The sequence below is a fragment of the Lonchura striata genome, chromosome 12 (assembly GCF_050655825.1).
Source record: "Lonchura striata isolate lonStrDom1 chromosome 12, ASM5065582v1, whole genome shotgun sequence".
In the NCBI taxonomy this organism is placed as follows: domain Eukaryota; kingdom Metazoa; phylum Chordata; class Aves; order Passeriformes; family Estrildidae; genus Lonchura; species Lonchura striata.
Genome location: NC_140714.1, coordinates 7,663,578 through 7,686,889, shown reverse-complemented (window position 1 = coordinate 7,686,889; position 23,312 = coordinate 7,663,578). Strand labels below are relative to the sequence as shown.

General features: G+C 39.6%; 1 protein-coding gene across 1 annotated transcript in view; it reads left to right on the top strand.

Annotated features, from left to right (window-relative positions):
* Positions 1-23,312, top strand: part of PTPRG (protein tyrosine phosphatase receptor type G) — a 391,091-nt gene that overhangs the window by 232,908 nt on the left and 134,871 nt on the right. The gene's annotated exons all lie outside the window — the stretch shown is intronic.

Here is a 23,312-nt window from a genome sequence, read left to right as displayed (position 1 = left end):
CTACTCCAATTGCTTTATAAATATTTTGGCTTTCAGCATGAAAACTAAAACCCTGAAAACCACAATAAAATTCTGATTCTGGCAATGACATTTATCATTCTGTAACAAAAAGCATGGTGGGTTGTTTGACTGTGTTGGTTTGTTCTTTTCAGAGCAGAGAACCTGATTTTCAGTTATTTTTCTCTCTTGTGCTCATTTCACAAGGACTAACCCAAGCCAGCACACTGTGCAAAGCAAAGATCAGTGGTAGAGGTGACTTTTGTTCTTGAGGCTTTAAAACACAAGCAAAGTGGGAGTAAATGACAGATGTAACAGGAGCAGGAGAAACTGGGAGCAGGAAGTTTATTTTCATGAACTCTTGCCTGTGCCTGGTGGTTCACTCCTCCAAATGATGAGCTTTAAAATAGGCTGCTGGGCCAGCATCCGAAACTTGATCTTGTGTGGGTGCACTTTCCCTCTCTGTGTTTTCCTACATAAAAACTATGTGGTATTCAGGATGGGAATCTCATCCAGTATTTTTTTTTTTTTAAGTGTTTTTTTATTTCATCAAAAGAACTCAAGGACAGGAAAAAAGCAGCTTCGCAAATAAGTAAAATAAGTAATCGGATTGTTGCTTTAGGTATGTTTCTGCTCATTTTAGTTTGTTGTCATTCAGTTTGATTCACCGAACTGATTCAATTTTAATGGTTCACTTATGCATGCAACTACCTGGAAAAAAAGATTTAAAAATGCCCCTAAAGCAAATCTTATGGAGATTCTGGTCAAAAAAGGATCATAAATAAGCAGAAGTAAGAGCAAAATCTAAAACAATATGGCACACATCAAGTAAAAGGAAAGTACAATATGTGAAGTGCAGAAAATAAACATGAGCTACAAAATAGAAGTTAAAAAATAGTACCTAAGGTAAAAAATTTAATTCAATATGTTTTACAATTACACAGGAGAATGAGTTTCTTCAACCTTTAGATTCTTTCTTTATTCAGTTAATTTAAAGACAACAAGGCTGGAAGGGTATCTCTTCCAAGGCACCAGCAGTTTTGTAGAGCCCTTGCTGAATGCTGGAAAATTTAGCAAGGAAGAAAATTGCATATACTAAGAATATAACATGATGAATATGTTGTGTCACATACATACCATCTGTGAGTTATTCTGATAGACAGAACAGCTTGTCTGCCAAACCCTAAAGCACGGCTTTGATTATTGCATACATTGTAAAATAATAATCTTGGGGACTTTGGGTGAATGGAAGTGTGACCTTGAGTTTGTACTGTAAAGACCATGCCATCGAGGTCTGTAAGGGTAGCTCTCTACTGCTGTAATTAGGTCTTTTGGTAATGGGTGCTGTAGAACAGGATTTTCACAAATGAGGCTGCCAGCAGTTACCAAGGAGAGGAGAAAAACTTCAGGACGTAACTCCTAGGGAACAGGGGCGATGGGGTGTTTTTTCCTGCAGTGGCTGTAAAAGAAGATGTGTTGTATCCAGCTCTTGATGCTGAGGGAGAGCAATGCAAAGGGGAGTTTTGAACTGCAATACTTTGTTATTTACCTGCACAGCTCAGTAAATCATCTCCTTTTGTGGTGGTCACAGTGTTCCCCACTGCTTGGCCCCATTGCAGGCACTTACATGGTGGGAGAATGATCAACAACTCACAGATTTGGTCCTTGCTATTCTGTTTTTACTACTGTTGAAAGTTAATTTCATATGCTATCATTTACTTAAAGTTGTTAAATGGTAGCCTGAGTTTTAAAAAACCCTCATTTTTGTGCAATAACATGATTCAACTGCGATGGCTGCTGCAGTAAATGTCTTATAAAAGAGGTCCCTTCCTGAGCTATAGTGCCTATAAATATTAGCTTTATTTTTATAAGTAGTTGCTTTTTCAGCAGCAAAGTAGCTGTAACCATAAAAATGCTTAATAAGGAATGCTTTCTCAGTCACTGTTTATATGTTTAAACATTTAAAAGAACCATTTTGTATTTCCTGAATAGCCCTCAATATTAAATGTAAGTTCTATGCAATTGTTTTTCTGTAGTTTGGGGATTTTCTGCAAAATTACTCTGAGCATAAGGCTTCCTATTTTTTCCCCTTTTCTTTTTTCTTATATTTTGAAACTGTTGAGCTGCTCTGAGTGTTAACAATCTAGATTTTGAGAATGAAAAAACTTAAAAGGAGGCTTCATGCACATCATCTCTGAGCAAGCTGTTCCAACACAAACATCACCTAGTGGAATTGAGGCCATTTCAAAACATTTGCTCGCTGCTCCTAATTGGTACCTGTTCTGAGTCACCCTGAATCACTGCTGTAGTTAGAAAATCACGTTTTTTCCCTCTCTTTCCCCCTTTCTCATGATGCATGAAAATAATAGAGAAAACCAGTTCAAGCTGCTAATTATATGGAGTGACATATGAAAGGGTCAGGTGTTTTTGGTGCTTTTCTCCAGCAAGAGGAAACAACAAAAATCCTGGCGTGTCAAATCCCTCTTTCCTTTCTTAGTTGTTCCATGGGTGGAAAATCTCAGCACCTTTCCGATGTTCTTTGATAGGTATAAAAAGCTGCAAGCATTGCTCGTGCCTCTCTGGAAGCAGAGCAGAATCCTGTGAAATGATTTGTGACTCATTCAGTGGCACTTCTCCATATTTAAGAGCTACCCGAGCCAGGAGAAACCTTTTAAGTGTAGCAGACTTCAGAGTGAGTAAAGGCAGCCTTAGTAAGCTCTGTCATTTGAGTCCAGTCCCAGGGTGGAAAAAAAAGGAAATGCTCTGACTGAATCCTCTGAAAAATTATATCCAACCCTGTTCTGTGAGAACCTCTGTAAGCTTTAGCAGAGAGAGAAGGAAATTGCTCCTAAAAGTTTCGTTCTGTGTGCTGGAATTATTTTGTAGTCTGCATTGAAAGGGAATAAAAATGGTCAACAGCTAGGAACTTATCACTTGATAACCAGAAGGCATAGTGAAACTGCAAAACTCATTTCCATTGTCTGTTTGATTTGATCCTATAAAAATCGTGACAATGAACATAAGCAAGCATAATATATTCTTTCATTATGCATCTATATTTATTTTGTGTAATAGGCAGAAAAATAAGCATGTCACTAGCAGTTGCCCTTTTTAAGACTGTTATTGTTGATTGAAACATTTTGAACAACATTTTGAATCAACATTATTGTTGACTGAAACCTTGTAAAAGCTACGTATAGATAGTAAATTTTCATTTCAGAGGCTTCTGTTTTACATATTCATGTTTTAAATCTACATTATTTTTATCAAAGGTTGTGATATTTTCTGAGTAATATGATTGAAAAAAAACTTTTCTGTGTTTCCTTTGGGCACCCATGGAAAGTTGGTAGCTGTGCTGAACAAGAGATTTAATCAGAAAAAAAAAAATTGTGATGTGCTATTAGGTTTCATTTGCCCAACACCCAAAAGACCAGCATATAAAAGCTATGGTTGCTTACATTTTCTATGGTGAATTTTATAGGATCACATCAAAAATCACATCAAATAGCATGAATGTAGGTTTTGTGGTTTCACAGATTCCATATGCTCCACCTGATTTCTGTGCAGGATGTAGTAATTGCCTTAAATTCTGCAGAGAATTTGTGATCAGCTGCATTTTCTGTTGTACCAAGGGGACCCACCTTGAGTACGTTTGCCAGCAGTAAGTGTTGGTAGCAATCCTTAGGGGAAAAGTTGCTCCTGAACAGGAGACCAACTATTAAAATAAAAAAGCAGAATAAATAAGTGCAGAAGAGGAACATTAGGGTCATATAGCATAAACCAGTATGAAATATGCTACAGCCGTAGCTCTCCAAATATCTTTTAGATGCTGCCTTGGTCACAGTATGGTGTAAATGAAAATAGTGGAGAAGGTTTTACATATTCCAGTTGCTTCATCATGGGAACTGTGGATTTCCTCAGATCCAGTTAAAGTTAGATCCAGTTACAGCGGACACCAGTTCTGTGGAAGACCATGTGTTAGGAGAAAATGTTCTAGTCCAGAACCAAAAATCTTTCTGAAACTATGTCTTAAAATATGCACTCAGCTCTGGAATAGCAGATGCTCTACACTCCAGATGCAGTGTATGGGAAGAAGTCTGCATTTTTTTGGTTGCTGCTAAAATAATGTGTATTGCATTTCAGATTGGAGACACTTTGCAGTTCAGGAAGAAGTTCCCCAGATGGAAGGATGTGAATTATTTATGCAATGTTTATCTCAGGGTTTACTTCCCATCACAACCAATTAAGGCTATTTCATTGCATTAAAACTAACATTTTCACATTGGGGAAATCATTTATCTAAGGAAAGCTTATATATAGTTTCCACTACTTAAAAGCTTGAAAGCTTCCATCAATCATATAGTCTCAACTTCATTTAAAAATTTACAAGATGAGAAAGTAAAGATACTTTCCTATGGTAGGCCTTGCCAAAGTGAATTATAATTAATTGAAATTTAAGAAATTAAGATATTATATTCATGTTTTTTACCCTGCTCAATAGGAAACAATGGTATTCAGTACTCCCCTATCACCTCAGTGTTGCAGTTACTGGACAAGCCTCAGCCCATTTTAATCTGTATACCTAGAATAGAGAAGAAGCCTTTGCTCCCACACAATTGTCTGAAGACTTTTTTTGCATAAACGAAGATTGAGATCAAGCCTTACAGAAACAGAATAGATTATGAAACAAAATCGTCTGCTTGGTCCGTAACTCTGCATTTAAAGTGGCTGTATTTGTGTGGCAGTGAAGAATTTGCTGTAATTCCTGTCTTTGCTTGTGTCCTGCTGCCAGAGTCTGTGTGAGACTTGGGCAAAGTGTACCAATAGATAACTGTGATAGCCAAGGCATTAAACTGAAAGGTCAGCTTATTATTAATTTTAGAACTGTTTTCCAGTTGAGGTACAGCCAGGTCTCACCAAGGTTTCTGCAGATCAGATAAGAAGGGCTTGTGTAGACTTGCTCCAAATTAAGAGCATCAGTCTTGGGGAAGGGAGAAAGAGAGCCCATTACTGTCACTTGACAACTTCATTTCAGTCCTTGCCCCCAAAAATTATAACTCGTAGGAAAGCCAAATTGTGGAATCTGGGGAATAAAGGTCTGGTCAAACAAATCACTGCTTTTTTAAAAGCCTAGATAGACAAGGAGGCCAATCTGTGAAATATGCAAAGAAAATACACACAAAAATAACCAAAATATCACACATAGAGCTTTATCTGGGTGTGTGATGAGTTGAAAATTACAGAAAATGCTGTGGCTGACTTTCGTGGTAGCTCTTTTTGAGGTGTAGATCAATAGTATCACAGAATGAATGGTAAAATACTGATTTTTTTTTTTTTTCTTGTGGCAGGTGGTATTCCTGCATAATCTCCATCCTCTCTGGGGACAGGCATTAACAAAGGTCTTTGCAAGTCATTCAAGGCTAGTTTGCAAACAGCTAAAATTTCTTAGAGTTTTATAAGTAGATTGTAGTGGCTGATATTCAGTGCAATTTTATTCATTTTAGGGGAAATAAACTTTGGTTTTTGCAGTATCCTGCTGAAAACAAATCTATTGCTTCATTATGCTTGTGGGCATATATATGTGTTAATTTATGTGGAAGCCCCGAATCTTTTAAAAATGTGTGCATGTAACTATTTCTGGGTGAGATGGAACATGTGTGTGATAAAGGGCATCTAATAATGGGGGAAATTTCTTTGTATCATGGATTTAGTAAAATGCCTGACATTATTGCCACAGAGGCAAGTTCATCCTTATTTATGCCTTGCTGCTGTCAACGTGGAAAAGAGCAAGATAACAGTGATTATAAACTTGGATTTGTATGTGACTGTAATCAGGCTGTGATATGGAAGGAAGGAGGAGGAAATCTCCCCTAAGTTGGCTCCAGTAGTTTATGTTATGCTATCCATCAGATCTTTGAACCACCTTCCCCCAGAAATGTTTCCATGCCTAGATAGGCCAGAGACAATCCAAGGAACTCGTGCCTCTTTGTTAAGGTTCTTTGAGCTCAAAATACTGTGCAGGAGTCCTGTGGTTTGCTGGCTTCTGTGCTTGTAGCATCTTTTGAACCAGGCTTCATGTTTGTCAGGTTGGATCCTGTACAAACACCGAGCAAGGAGGCTGCTCCAGGTCTGAGCAGTGTACACATGGGTGGCTTCAAAGTGAGCCCCCTGCAGCGAGCACTCCTCACTGACCTCTGATTTTATTCTCAGCATCCCACTGCTGAGAATTTTCCCTGTCTAGCACAGGACTGTTTTAACTTGTTTTGTCTGTGTGAGTGGGTAAAAAAGGAGTATCTGCCTGATACAAATAAGAACATGTACCTAAACTTACTGATTGGGCTGTGTTGCTCTGCTTGTAACTCATCCAGCACTTGTCAGGTTGCACTGGTCAAATGCTTTACATTCTGAAAAGGTAATTTAATAGAGACAGAATTCAGTATATGTATCCATGAATACTCCTGAATTTGTCTAGAAGATTAAATTTAGTATCACATACTTATAGGTATCCTGAGTTTTTTGGTCTGGAGACCATTAGTGTTACCAGGTTTTGAACATCTAGAGATGGGAGCATGGCTTCCTGAGGAGTGACGTGTAAATACAGAAATCCTGTATTTCTGTATTTAAACTTCACACGGGCTCCTGAATTCAGAATAATAAAGGCAGTATATTTATTAAGGACATGGACTTCCTTCACATCCTGTCTCACTGAAACATCAGTAACTGAATCCTAAGATAGAATCGAAGGAGGGCTTCATCTGTATAAACTCACAGCAGAATGCTCTGTCCCAGCAGGTCTAGATGCTTCTTGCATGTAAAATTCTGAAAATTATTTTATGCATTTATTAATTCTCAGTTAGTTTTGGGATGAGAAGAAAGAGGAAGTTGCTGCTTCTGTTTCTTTTTAGGACTTAGTGACCTGTAGAAACTGAAGCAAGGTGTAATACAGCTGTCCAAAGTTAGACCTTTCACGGGTCAAGGTAATGGCCACTGCCAGGTCCAGGACATGAGTCCATCATGTGGTGACCATGGGCTCTGGAGTGACCACATCCCTCCAGTTCTCTCCCTGTAGTGGCCACAGAAGTGTTTGTGAGTGGACCTCACACACATGCTTTTTTCCCCCAAGTTTTCAGACCTTCCTTGTTTTCCACAAAAGGGTTTAGCAGAACTGCCACATGACTTTATTTAGTATTCAACTGTGCTTCAATTGTCAGTGAGATACTAATGGAAATGTATCAGATACTGAACTCAAAGTGATATATATATTTATATATTTATATATATTTATATATGTTAAAATGCTGTGGGTTATTTCACACCTAAAGATATTTTGCTGTATTTACTTTTGGAGCTTTTTTTATGTAAAGCCCCATGTCATGGCTTAGAATTTGCCACTTTCATATTAGTCTTTCTCTTTTTTAAATGGTAACTTTTTCTAGTGAGGAGGAAAGTGCAATGGAAATTTTTGGCCAGCAAGTTAACAAATCCTTCATCTTGCTTTCAGTCATCATTCCAAGTGGAATTAAGAAAAGGAGCATTTCATGATGCACTGATAAATGGTGATAAAACTACTTGATAGTTGGTGGCTGCAAATTGGCTTTATTGCAGCAATTTTAACTTTTGCTTCCTGTGTTTAAGGAGATGACCTCTGTTGTTGATGGCTGCTTTTGAAATTAAATCAAGATGTTGTGCACTAGCATGAAGGTAAAAACAATCTGACGTGGTTTGGTTTGGAGAGCTCATCATCTCTAAAGGCACTGGAACCCCCCTGAGATGTGAAGGGGTGTCAGGGTGAGGAGACAAGTATTTTTGAGCATTTTTCTTCCATGTTTTTACTCTCAACCATGAAAAGATAACCTTTTCTATGGAGCACTATGCTGAATCACTCTATTCATAGACCTCTGGTGACCAGAGAATGCAAATTTGTTTCATCAGACTCTTTTATTAGTGGTAAGTAATATGCAACTGGGAGGAGTTTTAAGCAAATTATCTTAAGGGAGCATGAATAAAGGCTAATGTTTTATATGAACAAGAGGTCTGCATTTTCCTGATATTTTAGAGCTTTGTGTGTTATATAAAAGCAGATTAGTCTGAAAACTCACTCTGTAGTCATGCCTTGATTCACTGAAGTTTGGACTGAATACTGTTTCTGTTCTCTCTATTTTTTTGCTCAGCAATTCTTCCCTGGAATGACAGAGGGACGTTCTGAGGGGGGGGGACAGAACAATTGTTCCTTTCTAGCTAATCTGTAAGAATTTTGACATTTCAGGAGTTCTCACTCAGCTGTCCCATCCAGTTATTCTTCCTCTGATATGTTTTGCTAAGACAGCTTTCCTTGTGAGTCTGAGTGCTAATTTTGCTCATAAGGAGTCTTTGCTGATGTCTAGAACAAATTTGCATGCCCTGCTTTATTAGAGCAAGCAGGAGGGGCTACCTCCTAATTTTCTGAAAAATTCTCTTTGAAGACCAACTAACAGGTGAGGAAAAACATCCTATTCCTCATCCACATGAAGAGTAAAATGGTGTGTCAGATATTTATCACCATCTTTTTTTTCCATTTCTGAGAGATTTAATAGTGCCCAGAATAATAGCTACGTGCTATTTAAACTGAAGCATTATTTAGCAATTGGTGCTGTCTCAAGAGGATAATTACTCAGAAGTATCTATTTGAAAATTCATCTACTGCTAGTTGTATAAATGTCTACAGTGCCTGAAGTATTTAAATACTGAGAGGCTTTATGATTAAAGTTAGCATATTACAATATTAAACAGAGTGGTGGATTTCTATTAATATGATGTGTGCTTAGATTCAAATGCTGGTATTCTCTCAGTGTCTCAGGGGAATCTGCACCTACTGATAGCATTCCCACTGAGCAAAAGAAAGTGGGTACATTGTGTGACCTGTAAGATCCCCAGGTGCAGAAATGAGTGCTCTCAAGTTGAAAAAGGCCCAGGTTATCTGTGTGCAGCATTGCTGAGTTTGGAGGGGACATGACAGCCCCTGAAGTGTCTGCTGCCCATGCTGGGCATGATGGTAAAGTGCTTTGTGAAGGACAGGGAGTGTCTTCAGTGTCTTCAGTATTTCATCCACACTTGTAAAACTAATGGGGTCTCTCTTTACCTTTGCTACTTAACTGCAAAGGCACTTCAATGCGTGTCTTTGAGTTGTCAAGACCCCAAGTGAGCAACTGGGTTTTGATCAAATTGGCCAAATGCACTCTAAAATTGTTATAAAAGTCTGATATCATATGCAGACACACACACAAAGCAGGATCATATAAATCTCATTTTCTAGTTTAACTGGGTTAGAAGACTCTGACTTTGCACATAGAGTAATGAACATTTAATTAGTTATTGCCACTCAAAGAAGTGTTCCTGGAGTCCTTACAGAGAGCTGTCTGAACATGTGAGCTCAGTGCTCAGCAGCAGCAAAAAGGCAAAGAGTAAGATTCGAAAATATTAGAAAATTAGTGCATGGAAAAATCTTTACTCCATGGTACATATGAATTGAGTGGTTCTGACTGCCCATCCTAAAAAATACTGGGTATGTCCAAAAAAATAGGAGGCCCTCAGTGACAAAAAAATATATATAAATAGTTGTTGTGACATCTCAGCTTGGAAAAGGTGACTCTGGGGGTGTGATTGCACAGGGCTGTGAAATTTCAACAACGTTAAATAAATGTTACTTGCTATGTATCCCAGTGTAGCTGAGGCTCTGAATCCTGAGAGACAGAAGGTGCACCAAGGAACCCTTTTCCGGCAGTATATCGAGGTGCATGAATTGTGGAACTCCTTGGGAAATTAATTTCTAGCAGTCAGCAGTAAATACAGGTTGGAAAGAGGATTTAGCAGTGCTCTGGACACACCAGTCAAGGGTGGCTCTTGTGCAGCTTCCAGGTCACAAAGGCCTCTGAGGCTTGCTGGAAGCTGCAGGAGTACAGCAAATGGAGCAGTTGCTCTTTGTCCATGTCTTGATTTACTTTCCATTAGTGTCTGGTGCCTGAGACATGATACAGAGCCTGATGCACCTGTAGCTGTAATCAAGTGGTTTGTGAGGGCTCTCCAGAGCTGAATTGCTGCAGCCTGGAGTATTAGACAATATCCATGGCCATACTGCTCTACACAAGAGCTCTGTGGGGCATTGCTAAGAAAATCAACAGAAAGAGGGCACCTTGAAATCATCTAAAACCCATCAAAATACCTTCCAAGTTATATGCTTAAATGAGAAGGGAATGGAGCTGGAAATTAGCAGATCAGGCTGGATTGGTGCAGATAATTGATAGATATGCTGGTGCCACCCATAGCCCTTGGCTGGCAGGCTGTGTGATGGGAGATCTTGGGAGTGAAAGGACCAGATGATAATTGGTGAAGGGAAGGAGATGAACTGAAATACTTGAATTTTACAATCTCCTGAGATGTCAGGACCCTGTAATGCCAACCCAGCAACCACTGGGTGTTCAAGGAAGCCAGTCATGATCCTGAATGTGTTTTGAGCTGCTCAGAGTGCAGGGATACCAGAAGCTACCAGAGCTGCCACCAATTTCAGCAAAGTCTTAACAGTCCTTTGGTGTGAGAGATAGGGATGCTGTCTTTTCTTTCTTTGTCCTTTTCTTCCCCCATCTCTGTTGTTCTCCTTCCTATCTCTTTCCTCCGTCTGTTCAATACAAGCCTGGCACAGGGAGCCCAGCCACACTCCCTTTCACAGCACTGCTGTGATCCCGTGGTGGCAAGGCAGGGAAAAGCTGTGTCCTGTGCCACCTGGCAGGAGTTACCAGGTGTTGAAGAGGCTGATAACAGCCACTTTCATTGCCTGCTTTCCACGGTAATGAAGTTGCAAGTATCAGTCGCAGAAGCTGAATTATCTGGCTGTGCACTTCTTTTTGCTGTTACATGTTTTTTTCTGCAGAAAGTAGGACTGGACTCCAGATTAGATGTAGCCTGTCTCACCTGTTTTTCTGAAGGAGAATGTTTTTCACCACATTTAATACCATCCATAGATTGCTTTTGTAAGAAAACCCCATTTGCTCACAGAGATGGGGAGAAGGCATAGGTGACGCTAGATGACTCAAGTGCTTATATTTTAAATTCTTGATCTTTTTTATGTACTGTTCTCAACTTTTCTTCTATATCTTCAATTAAAAGTTATAAAGATGTTTAAATCATTAGTGTTGCCATGGAGCTGAGCAGCCTGGGTCTGTGCTCTCAACTCAAACCAAGTTTGACTGTTCAGCCTTACAGACAGGGTCATGTTAACACCTTAACCTACAACTCTTCATACTCTCTTTATTGACACCAGTGAGCCAAGATGTTGGATACTTTTTCCCCAGGAGTCACAGGCCCTGCTGCTGGAGGGCAGGCTGAGGCTCTGGGTCACTGGTGAATGCTGGTATGTGAACAAGATATCTCAACTCTCTCCAGATCAAGCAGGTGACATTACAGCTGTTGGATGCAGGTCACATTCACCACCTTTTCTCTACAGCTAGAGGAGATGCATGCATCTGTTAAGTGAATGTGGAGATTATTGAGTAAATACAGGCTTTCTTATCTAGGGCTCTAATTACAAACCTGAAATATTTCTGTCATAAATTGACCTAGCAGACTTCTCTTAGTGAAGTGTTAGCATTTGCTGCTGACAGCCTTTGGAGTGTGTGTGTGTGTTTGACAGGGGATGCTGTGGAAGGAAACTAGAATGTTGGATTAAAGAATGAATCTAGCCAAGGTGGAGCAGGAGAGCTGAGCAGAAACTGAAGGAGGACACGAACCCTCTTTCAGGGACAGCAGACCCTTGCAGCAATCACTGCTGCTCCTGAGGCATTGACATGAGAGTCAGGAGGTGGTGCCTGGACCTTAAGAGAAGATATGCTGCAGTGGGAATATGACCTTTGGAATCTGCTGGGGCAGGATCTTTTGTGCATCTGGTGAGGAGGACTGTGTGGTTCTTTTCCTGAAATGCCCCCAGTAACAAACACACTAGTGATGTTTGCTTGTTGAATGAGGAAATTGTTATTTTTCTAAAAACTGAATGTTTTTGAATAATTCTCTGGCTGTGCACTCTTAGGTGACTGGTTATGATCAAGGCTGTATGGTTAGAGCACATTTGCACTATTTCTTGTTACTGTGTATTGTTGACTTTAAAATTCTCTTTGAGATACCTTTCTGGGTTTAATCTCTTTTCAATATTTGAGTACAGCGTATGCTTACCCTTGTCTAAACCTTCACTACAATAATAGGAAAGTTTAAAATTTAAATTAGGGTTTTAACTTTAATTCTGTTTCTTGAGCCATGATGCATGTTTAATAGATGGTGGTATATTTGAAAGAGCCGTTCGGCAAAATCTTGCTTACCAACATTGAGATTTATGCAAATAGTTTTAGCTCAGATTTGTGACTCATAATACATCTTGTTATAAAAAGATTAAATAAAAGAAATACAACTTTTACAGAACATAGGCTATAAACAGACACTTGAATGAAACAGTGATTTCTAGGTTAATATTTGAATTTTTAACTTCAGTGGCACATTTTTAATATATTTCAGGTTCCTTGATCCCAAACTTACTTTATATTCTGCAGGCATGCAATTGCTGTAATCTCAAGAGAAGATAAGCATGACATCTGGTTCACACCTGTGGTTTTAGGGATAAGAGCATAGCAGCTTTATGTATTATTCAGGGTGCTCTGTTGAAACTGCAAGGAATTTGACTCTTTGAGGCCCTTTGTCGAAAGGTTTTTGTACTTGTCTAAAGTAAATATGAAATATAGAAGTCTTCTCTCAGTAGGTATTGAGTAGACTATTTATTCCAACCTGCCTGCTGCCAGGAGGGAAATCAGTTATGAAGGTTAATTATCAGATTTATGATTATGATAAAGACTTTACTTGTGCAACTCCCATATTTCAAAAGTTCCACTGAGGCATTTTGTGTTGTGGCAGAACAACACCAGGAGAGATGAATGCACCAGTAGCAGATACTGGTGTGGGTTTTTGTGGCAGGTGGTACCTGCCCAGCCCTGGGCCTGGGGCAGCTCTCCCTGCTGTGTGATGGGAGAGGCTGCACCAGTTTGGGGTGTCCCCAGTTCCTGTTTGTGTTTGCCAGCACAATCCAAATATCTGATGCTGCTGGTGAGAGGAGTGGCATGAGCAAGAATTAAATTGGTTGGGCACCTCTACAGCCAGAGACTCCAAGAGTCTGGAGAGAAGCCAGCAGCTGTCACACTGAAAACCAGAACTTCTCTGGTGTTACACAGGTGAATTGTTTGAGTGTGAGATGCTGAGGCAGAAGAGATGCTTTCAGAAATAAACAGATGTGAGCCAGACTGGAAATGTGACTCTTGGGCATGCAAATCGTTTCTATGATTAAAATACAGTTGGGGGAAGGGGTGAAACTGGCTCAAAGACTGCTTGAGCAGGGACACAATTGGGCATGCCTCCCACCAGTGTGTTCTGAAAGCTCTTCCAAACCAAAGCCTGTGAAATTTGGACTCAAATGCCAATCTGGTGGCACTGTTGTGTTCTTCAGGACTCCAAAGAAGTTCAATGTTCTTTTTTTTCAACATCATTGGGCCTGTAAGAAATTGGAAGTGTTAAAGCTGAGAGGTTGTTTTAGTCACATTCTATGAGGTGATGCCACAAGTGAACAGCAGCATCAGATGCACCAGGGGAGTCTCAACATGTTGTCTGCAGACAGGTATGAGCAAGGGAGGGGGTGAGAATCAGAGCTGTGTTTCTGTTTCATAGGCATGGAAGAATGACTTTGACATTTAGCAAAGGACGGAATTACAACAAATTACAGAATTTGTTGCCAGTGGGTTTGCAGCTGTGACAGTGGGCAAGGATTTAACTTTAAAAGGCTCCACAATTTCCAGCACTTTACTTTTCTGTCAGTTTTGCTACTTGCCTGAGTATTTTGCTTCTTGCTGTGCTGAAGTATAGTTCTTTTTTATTTGTTAGTGTAAATCCAGAATCATGTCCTTAACACGCTGGTGCCATTAAGATGGTGTACTCAGCTACTCTGTGTGTCTGTACACTTAAAAAAAGAAGTTCACAAATTTCTTGACACTGCACTCCAGATGTGTGCAGACTTCACTTTCTGCTTGGTAAGAGTCAGAGGGGAAGGGTAGAGAAACCTAGAAAATTAGAGACAGAGTACAGAGTTATTACATGTAAGGTATTCCAGCACTGGGGAATTTGGGTAGGCAGCCCATGGTGGGGAAGGATTTCAATTTGAGGGATTTTCAGGAGATCCCGAGTTTTAGAAAGGATATAATGTACTCACTCCTTGCATATTAAATCCTTTTGAGAATCTTGAAGTAAAACACCCACATTAAGTAGCTGCATTGGAAAAATCCCTCATGTTCCAATGGGGCAGCTGTGACAAAACCAGTGCTGTCCCTGCAGCACAGGCTGTCACACATCCCTCCAGTAGCTGCAAGTAGCTACTGAGAACAGTGCTGAGCACTCTGTTTGCTCTGCCTTTGGCATTATGATGAGGATCTAGATAGACGTGTGTTCTCCAGAATACGAGAAACCTCATTATTATTTTTACTTTCCAAGTAAGCTCTTGTCATGGCCTGGTATTGCTCTAACTGTCCATCTACTTCAGACTTGATAAATAAAAATAACTCTGCAAGTGTACAGCCTGGAGGATTTCACATCCCCTCAGAGATAGGAATGGCCTTTCGCCCAGCAAAATGCTGCTGAAAACGTGCCCCATCTGCTGCATAGCTTCGAATCCAGAGTGAAACTATAAATATCTCAAAATTTGTTCTGAGGCATTTGGAAGTTCATTAAACCTCTTGGAAGACCTTGCCTTCTCCCACTGAAAAACAAAAAAAAAAAAAAAAAAGAAAGGAAGGAAGAAAAACCCATCATCAAGAAAAAGACCACACACAGAGGACATTTTGAATTCCACAGTGCAAAAAGAAGGATTTGTGATATGAGCTTTCAGAGGAATGAATACTTCTGCTAGTGCATCTTTAAAGTGAATGGGAAATGAAATTGTATTAATCACACATGCTAGGAAAAGTATGCTTTTGTGGGGTTTATTCTTCAAGTGCAGCTCCTTTGTTTTTCCTGAAGAGCACAAGAGTATTTTTGGAAGGAATTCCCAGTTCTTCTCCATTCTGGCAGCACTTCTTGGTGTTTAAGAAAGTAAATGGATTTCTGAAAGATGATCTGAAGTATGGGCAGTTGGAGTATTTTGAAGTTTAAAACTCTTCAGTAGTCATGTTTTTTTTCTTTTAGGAAGGCCATGGGAAGCATATGAAGAAGACATCTAAAACAGCCACTTTTGGGTGGAGTTCAGAGCTATTCTGTTCATACAGTTAGTCCATCCAGCTTGTTTTTGTTTGCTGTGTCATTTGGTGCTTAGCCACTTTCTAAATTGCCTGTTTCAGATTTTCAGCCATGACAGCAGCTAAATATTGTCTCTAATTTTTCCATTTGTGCAGTTTTAGGCAGCCACATTTGCCTCAGTGTTGTGTGTTCCTGCTGTCTTACTTGGAATACGCCACCATTAGACAAAGCCACTGTGAGTGAGACTCAGAGCTACTCGATAAATACACAAAAAAGTCTCTGATAGAGGAGGTAAAGACCAGTGAAAAACACCCATTGGCCTCCCAGAGCTGGGGAGATGCCCTTGGGTGTGTGGGTGCACTGCCCTGCATCAGTTGTGTGCAGTGAATTTCTGTGACATCTGCTCATAAAAGAGATGTGAGCCACATGGCATAGAACGGTTTGGGATGGAAGGAACCTAAAAGATCTCCTGATCCCAGCTCCCTGCCATGTGCAGGGACACCTTCCACTAGATCAGGTTATCCAGAGGTGTGTCCAGCCTGGCCTTGAACACGTCGAGGATAGAGAACACACAACTTCTCATGACATCTCCTCCTGTCAGTTATGAGCTGGTTGAAGTTGGTACCAGTAGAAAGGAGGCAGTAGACTCTCTCCATGAGGTACCTGTGTGACTCTTCCTTATTGCAATATAAAGGAAATGAACAGCAACCTCAAACTTCTTTTCCTCATAAAACATGGTACTTAATTTCACATGGTTTTCAACTGTGTGTCAATCTTCCCATTAATTTCAAAATTTTGAAACCTTTTTCATAAAAATTCTGCTTAAAGAAGGGATAGGCAATGACCACATGAGGAACTGAGGCCCAGAATGGGCAGTGATCAATGCAGTGATCAAAGCAGAAACTCTCTAGTAGCCTTTGCAGTCCAAGGGCTAATAAGTTGCCTCTTCTCAAGTTACCAAAAGACTTGATATTTAAGAAATATTCCTACTTTTACACAAAAAGAAACAAAACAAAACAAACCCCCCAAAAAATCCCAGAATACTGAACTATTTCTCTCTCTCTGTTTTCATGGGCTTTTTAATCTTTTCAGGAAGGAAAGAGTTTTGCATTTTCTAAGTTTTTCTTCCAGCCATGAAAGCAAGAGCCACAATAATTTTAAAATTGCAGTGAAGGTTCTCCTGGAATCACATCATTCTTATTCCTTGGTCTTGAAGTGAAGTACCATTTGTCAGGAATCCTCTGATGGAAGGGTAGAAATGAGCAATACTGTGTGGGGCAATCTTTTAGCCTTTTTTTTTATTTTTACCTCCTCTTCTTGGATCTCTTCCATCCCTTGGACATGTGGTTCACATCCCTTTCACAAGCTGACTGAGCACCCTATTGCACCAGTTACCACCCACGTTTCCAGAAAAAGAGCCTCCTAAATTTGTGTGTCTAACAAGATGCTGTGATATATCTAGATACACAGGTATAATTACCACAGGATGAAGATGTTTTGAACATTTTTAGGAGATGAGAAAGAAAGGTTCAAAAGAGCCTCCTGCTCGTTATGCTTCAGTTCTTCCTTATGTCTCAGTATTAAAGTGTTAGTATTATAATCTTCTGTGTTTGGAAGGAGGTCAAATATGAAACAACACTTGTAACACAGAGGAAGGAGGATCAGAAACAAGAGACATTGCACTGGAAGGTAATAATCACAGCTTTATAATTCAAGGGTCTTGTGCATTGTGAAAGAGAAGACTTACTGCTGATTTTTTTTGTTGGTTTTGAATGATTTATAACATTTCACTTGTGGTGGAGTGTTGCAATCTATGTTGTCATGGAAATTCTATTGAATTTATAGTTCCATTTATCCAAAACGATTTTCCAGACTTCATTTCATGGTGAATCATATGGCTGTTACTGGGAGTACAAAGCAATTGCAAAAAAGTTTCACGTTATGGAAAGCATAAACACACTGACACCGTTATTTTCATATTACAGTAATACAAATGAATGCAACATGCAGCTTCTTAGCATCAAATGGGCCTTCCTTGTGTAATGACTCACTGTGTACCCATGAGATGGATTTTCATGTTAGGGATGGGAGCAGGCCTAAGGGGTATTTATTTCCAGCAGTAGAAATCAGGGAAGTTTCTGTCTTGGCAAATTTCTTTTCTTAACATTCAGCACTTAACGCTCAAGATACCGAGTGATGCGGATGTGATCCTACAATGCCTGGGAGCCCAGGGTGATCCCAGGAGTGCTGGGATCCTCCCTGTTCTACTGAGCTGTCACTGGACCTCTCACAAGTTTAAATGTTCTGCAGACTTATGGGCAGAAGGTGCAACAGCTATCACCCTTGAAAAAGACTCTGAAATTGCTTAGTCTCAATTTATAGCATAGGTGCACCTACTGCATGGTTTGGAGGCAACAAAGTAAGAATTCATGCTTACTGTTAAAGAAGATGAAAGGGAAGTTTACCATACTTCTGAATGTCTAAATTGAGTTAAATTCTGGTACTTCACTTGCATGATTTTGCTCTTCCTGTTGTTTCAGCACCTTTCATTTTTTTCAGCCTAGCATTGTATTCATTATCAAGTTGCAATTACATTAGGACAAAGTCCCTGTCTGACTCTTTGTTTTGCAGTTTTACCCAGCACACTTTTAGGCACTGTAGAATACCAAGTTATGACATTCAAAATACATCTCTCTACCTGCCTAACTATAGTTAAAAATTCACTGATGAATAATAGACTAGGCAGGAAAAACATGCCATTATCTGCTCCTGTTCAACTTTATCTTTTCAAAAGAATGCAATATACTCTGTGTTACTACATCAAGCTCTGGTAGGAGAACTGGAAAACATCACGATTCACTCTTCCCCCTGCCTTTCCTAAGCAGATTTTGAATATGTTATAACTGATAAGTTTCATGGATTTTTAAAAGAGAATATAATGAGAAGTCAAACATTAGACTTTATTGCCCCAGTATACATCTCACACTCCAGTAAACACACAGACTGCAGGACAGTTATTTTGAATTTTTAGTGCTGCAGTGAAGATTACATTATGTCTGTAGAAAATTGTAATTCCAGCCAAATGGATCACATCATCCAGTTCACTGTAAATCTATGCACATATTTAAAGCAAAAGTAAGTTACATGCAAGCTTTCAATTAAGAAAAATCATGTATGATTCATAATCTTACCAGAGAATTTATTTTTGTGCAAAAGGTTTTAAATCCAGTTGTAAAAGTGTCTGAGAATAATTTATTCTTACAATGTGAGCAGCAAAGACACTAATTAAGAATTATTATATTCAGTGCTTAACTCCATCATTTAAAGCAAACATTTCAAAATTTTTGTTTCACCACTCTGCAAAGAGTTGCAGTCTACCTCTGCTGCCTGGGTGTTGTGCTCTTCTGAAAATACTTTGTCTTTAAAGCAGTACATAATAATCCACATTGCTGCTCCTTCTGCATTCTGCTGCCTAATTCATAAAAAAATTGGCTGCTCTGTGAAACCTTTTAATTTTTAATGCTTTTTTACCATGCTTTAAATTGCATGGTAGTCCTTGGATTGCTGGAAGGAAATGAGTAGAAAGATAATTCTGATGATCCTTTCCCTTACACCAGAATTCCTGATTCTATTGAATATTCTGTACTCCACATCTGTGACAGTACAATGAGCCTTTGTTCATTTTTTAATCTAAAGAGAAATCTGCTGTAGGAGGTTGCACAGGGTGATAGCAGCCCAATTTAAAAGTCTCAATTATTTATTTTTAAAATACTTGGCATCTGTCTATGGAAAATGTACTTGCTTGGTTCCCAGTCTCTTAGAATTGCTTTGAACTCGCTCACATCTTCTGGGATCTATCAAACACTCATTGTGGCTTTTCTCTCATAAGTGCTGAATGAGTTTGGCCATGACAGTCTGTATTGGATGTAAACTTTCTGTCTTTGTGGTGGGGTAATGACAGCAAAGAGATGTCATGCACGGGAATGGTGATTTCTGTCTGGATGCCTGTCATGCCAAGCACAGACAGAGCCTTTTATTTGTGGGTGGGTGGCAAGGAGAGGCCATTCATTGGAAGCAGGCTCAGTTCTAGCAAGCCAGTGACATTTCATAATGAGGGTTTAGTCATTCAGAGGCAATTGTACTTAATAAAATCAGAACTGGTCTCTGGTGGGCAGTATTTCTCAGTAATACACACGTTTTGGACAGCCTGTCCTTACAACATCAGCATGGTGGCAGCCCAGTTTGGCATCAAAATCCAAGCACAGATATTTTGCCAGGTCTGGGTAACACCAGATTTCTGCAGAGGCTGAAAGAACACGGTTGAAGAAAGGTGTTCCTGCAGGGAGTAGGTTGTCCTGAGGAGGAGGCAATTTCCTGCCCCCAGGGCTTGGTGGAGGGGTAGGAGCTTGGACACAAAGGCTCTCCAGGCTGGAGAATCACCCACATGTTGGATGTGCAGGGTGTATTCACTTGTCTAGGTGTTGTAGGCTGGGAATAGACAGACCTGAAGTGCTTGGAAACTGTAATGGTTGGCCAGTGGATCTTCCTGGACAGCAGAGACTAGAAAACATGACATGTTTTCTCAGGGTGATTGGTGATTATCTCCTGGGTTATGGCAGAGCAAGGGCTTTCTCCCTAATCCTCTGTTTTAAGGCACATGTAACACTTTGAAGATTTTGCCCTTAGTGGTATTTTTTCAGGCTTAAATCTGTGCTGTACAGCAAATCTCTCTCAAATTTGAAAACAATTCTTTTATAGCTTGAAGAGTGTCAAAGCATGAAGTTTTCCCATTAAAAGCAAGCTCTTGCCCTCTCCCTGCCGTGGTAAAGCTCTGTAGCTACAGTAGTATTAGTGGTAGCTTTTTAGGATGGAGAAAGTCTTCCTGCAGGAAAAGTACCTTTGTGTCACCAGGGATGGTTTATCTCAGCTTGGCTTTACCAAAATACTGAAAATTTCAAGTTGCTTGGACACGCATGGTTTTTATGATACCTGTACAAGGTAAATGCAGTTGCACTGCCATGTTGCACATCTGAGATTAAGGAAAGCCACGTAAGCCTTTCCCAGCCTTGTTAGCTGTAATGGGCCTGGATGTGAGAGCCGTGTAAATCTCATCTGCTGAGGCACGGGGAGCAGGGCACCCGTGCCCTCCTGGGAGCACAGTCACAGGGATGTGTGGAGCAGAGCAACCCGACTGCACACAGGCAGTGTCACACTGCAAAGGGCGTTTTAGGCTCTGCTCTAGGATTCTGCAGCCTTTACATTTTGTAATTTTGGACAATAGAAGCTGTTGTGGAATCACGTGCAAAGATGTACAGAAATGATGTTGTGTGGGGCTGAAATCAGTCACTGCCACGAATCAGGCTGGTTGTGTAAGCTTGGGTGATTATCCATTCTGCATTTCACAAATAACACATTATAATACAATCCAAATTTTCTTTAGTTTGAAAGGCTCCTTGTTGCATTCTGTGCTGCTGCTTTTTACGTCCCAGGCAGAGACGGTAGAAGTCATTTATATGCAAAGTGCCCCATATATTGTATACACTAATTATATAATAAGGAGTAATAATGAAAATTTTCTAGCATGTTTAGGCCACTTAAGTATGCGGTGAAATTAATTTTACAGTTAACTGTCTTATTCCCACTTTGTACATAAAGAACCTTATCCCACCCATAGAAAATATTAAATTAACTATCTACTGATAAATGCATTCAATATTATGTATATTATGAATAAAAGAACAAAAATACATTGGATAGATTTGCATTTTATTGTAAATTGGGGAAAACTGATGAGGCTGTATTATGGAAGAGAACAATATGTGATCACATAATTAGAAAATTGCCATAATGCTAATGATCTGCGGTGTCCAGGTGTGGTTTTATGAGCAGCCTGAACCATGAGGCTTTGAGGGTGTAACTCTACTGTCTTTTTACTGTTGTTTTTGCAGGGTATGTGTGTGTAAATTATATAATAGCAATTCCTCAGATAGTGTATGACTGAAGTGTTCCTTCTAGCTGTATGAGCACATAAGGAAGCTACTGCATGACAGATGACAATAATTTTTCATACAGGACAGTTCCCCTTGACGTGATGGATGCAGAGAGAGCAACCACGCTCTCTGGAAAAACACCAGGGAGCAGTGGTAAAATGCTCCAATGTGTATGGTAATCAAGGCAGAGTGTGGTTCTTGATTAGGCTATGAGATTAAACTGCTAAGATGAGGGATCTGAATGAAAAACTCTTTTACCAAAGCCCTTTGCACTGGTATGCAAGAGTGCGTTGTAAAAATTAATTTCCTTAAAATGCCGTGAGCAAAATTGATCCAAAATGATCCTGGCATATGCTGAACTCACTCAGTGATGCTTTTCTTCATAAACTCCTGTGAGGAATATATTGTGAAATGTTTTATGTAAGGTATAGATAATTTTAGACTTTATTTTGAAGAGGAGCAAAATGTAGTTTGTGAGTGTTTTGCCAGGTTTGGTCTGTGTTGGCTAAACTGGAGATTAAGCAATTCTTCCTGAAATAAACTGTTTCTAATTTCTACATCAGTGAATGGCTGTACCTTGCTCTGCATTTGTTCAATGCATGAGTTGTCAGAGTCTGGAGGCATTGCCACCTTTGTGAGGTATTGTCAGCATCTGTGTTTGTATATAAGTATGCTGGAAATAGGAAGGCCAAGAAGGGGAAGAAAATTGCTTTCAAATTTTATAAAGCTAGTGTGAATGCCAATTTCTTTTCAATTTTTTGTGGTCTATTTGGAGTGTGGTCTTCCTGCTGCTGAAAATAGTACCTCTACCTCTGAATGCTCCAACCTTCATGTTGGCCTTTTCCCTCTGTGGTGGTGTTTTTTTAACTCTATGATACCAGCAAAGCACCTGTCCACTACAGACTGTATGTACAGTCAGAAGCCTGGGCATCAGTAAATGTGGATAGGAATGTATCTGTGTAAGATAAAATGGTATAATCTCCCTTGGCATATAGAAAATATGGGAAAAATAGTGCATTTGTGAATATAATAGGATGTGTCATGCAGCGCTATTTTGTAAAAACCCAAACAAGAAAATCATGGCTTATGGAGATGGACTAACACTAGAGGCTTCTTTTGGAATGCAGGGGTTGAACAACTACTGGAGAAGCAGCAGTGTGTTCAGGCAGCTGGCAGAAGTGGGAGCTCATCTAATGTGGGAAGTGGAACAAGAACTGTACAGGGAATTAAGAGCAGGAGCATCCACAGGCCTTCGTAGGTTGCCCTTATTCATGGCATGTGTGTAGTGGAGTGGGATTGTTTACCAGCAGAGTCAATAGAGGAAGCTGTTCTTGGTCTTCTTCTATTTGTGTAACTCCAACACCTGTTAGTTTGGGGTAATCATTGTTCTCACCTGCTCTTTCTTGGGGTTTGTGTAATTATCAATATTTATTTATTCATTAAAAAATTACATCAATATATCTGGTTTTGTCTCATGCTTTTTGCAGGGTACTAACACTTTGGAAATAAAAGTCATGAAATTTAACTGTAGACAGGGTGAAGTGTGACCTTAACTGATAGACCTGAATATCACAGGCTCATAAAAATGCATTGCTATGGAGACAGACTTTTATCTTACAAATTACTTTAGGAGTAAAGGAATAACTCTAAACATCGAAATCCTTTTTGAAATTCTCTATGGATTTTGAGATAAATATGTTTAGCACATTTAACAGCGCGGGAGATGAGCCTTCAGTGTGCAAAGAAATGAAGAGATGCTGGCAGAAAGCACAAAGTTTAACATCTGAGCAGACTGGCCATACTGTTTACCTTTGGAATTGATATTAAAATGCAATGCATCAATTCTGTTCCCTGCTTACTGTCCCAGCAGGGCAGTCATGCTATTAATCAAGATGCTGGTTAAACAATATTGTTTAGCAGAATTCCTTTATCTCATGTTCATAACACTGGGTTTACATACAATGTGTATGCATTACATCATGTGAAAGCTGTATGAATCAACACTAATGTGATTCTGTTGTTGGTTTTAATTTTTGC